The following is a 1,775-nucleotide window of genomic DNA, read 5'->3' as shown; positions in this document are numbered from 1 at the left end:
ATGAACAACCACTAGTAGAGCTACTTTGTGACAACCAAAGCGCAATTCACCTTACTAAAAATCAGCAATTTCATGATAGATCCAAACACATAGATGTAAAACTTCACTTCGTTAGAGACATAATTGAAAAGGGCATAGTAGTAGTAACAAATGTTAGTTCAGAAGAGAATGCAGCAGATTTTTTGACAAAGTCGGTGACAAAAGCCAAGTTCGAACATTGTTTAAATCTACTTAATATAGTAGATCAAGCTGGAAAATAAAATATCTGAAGAAGAAGAAGCATCAGAGACCATTTTGTCTCAAGGTGGAGATTTGTTAAGGTGAGCCAAACTGGAGCTTCCTTCCTTGTAACCGATTACCTCTGAAACAGAAAAACAAACTAAAAGTTAGTTTTAAACAGAATGACCTTCTTGTAAATACTCTTCTTTAAATGATTAGCCATATATGTAAATGAGTGATATACGTTTTGATATAGCTGTAAAAAGAGGGAAAAAGGAACTTATCTTTTGCTTGAGAATAAAAGCTAACTCTCTGATGAGCTTCAACAGTGGATGTAGGTGAAAACCGAATCACTTACATGTTTTTGTTCTTCTTCTTCTACTCTACTCATTTCTTGCTTTGCATGCTCAATTTACCATGGATTTGAGTTAAGAAATCCATCAGAAAACTAAGTTTACAAAAGAAGAATGAGGAGGACGAAGTGGGTTTCAGCAAAACCGAGGAAAAAATGGGAGAGAAGTGATAGAACCATTATGTCACCTCTGTAATCTTGTTACAGATTTCATAGTCTTTTTACTACATCAAGAAGAAAAGAAACGTGGCACATTACTCTTCACTCGTTTAATTTTTCTTTTGGACCGAGTTGGAGAATGGGCCTTCATCAGGAAACTAAACTTTAAAGGCCCATTTCTTTAGCAAACTTTCTAATCCAAATAATTCTAATAGCATGTTGTTGACACCGTAGATTATTAAAAACAAAAGCAATCTACAAATTATTCAAAAGGAAAATAATCCTACAAAATAATCAAGGTATAGGATCTAATATGAAGGAAAAACTAAAATCTATGTGGAGTTAAATTACCTGTAACTTAGATCTCTTAATCTGTTAGGAGACATGGTTCGTGGTCTTTCTCAACTATGCAACTCGAACTGGAATGACCCTATATTTATAAGTTGATCTTAGGTTCCCATAATTCCCTAGAACCAATGAGTTGGTTTCTACCAAGCAAGACCATACTTCTATATGGAAAATCATGAATCCATAATCAAGACCACACAATATACCCATTAAACACTCTAAATATATAATTAACATTTAATTTGTTACTTACATAATTCCAACATATCTCTGTCTATTCGATCTTGGTTTGTTGGAGAATTAATGGAGAAGAAACAACGGAGGAGAAGAAGAAAGCATCCCAACTTGAGTGAAGAAGAAATGTTCGTTGAATCAAACCACGTGATTAATTGGGTTGAATGACAACTTGTCGTGGGTTGAACATGCAAGTTGTTTAGCATGGGTCTGACTTTTTAAATTTTTTTGGTTATGCTGTAATTGTAAATAATTTTGGTTCATTTAAAATTATTGAAAGAAGCGAAAAATATTATTTAATAATTTAAATGTGAAATTCCATAATATAAACAAATGACCACGGAAAAAAAAAATCAAAAGTTTGTCTCCATCCCAAATAAAAAAATCGTCAACACAAAAAAAAAATGTTAAATTGGACCTTATGATTAATAAATAATTAAGGTTAGCAATAGTATCAATTTAA

The sequence above is a fragment of the Benincasa hispida genome, unplaced genomic scaffold (assembly GCF_009727055.1).
Source record: "Benincasa hispida cultivar B227 unplaced genomic scaffold, ASM972705v1 Contig712, whole genome shotgun sequence".
NCBI lineage: Eukaryota > Viridiplantae > Streptophyta > Magnoliopsida > Cucurbitales > Cucurbitaceae > Benincasa > Benincasa hispida.
This window is presented reverse-complemented; position numbering follows the sequence as displayed.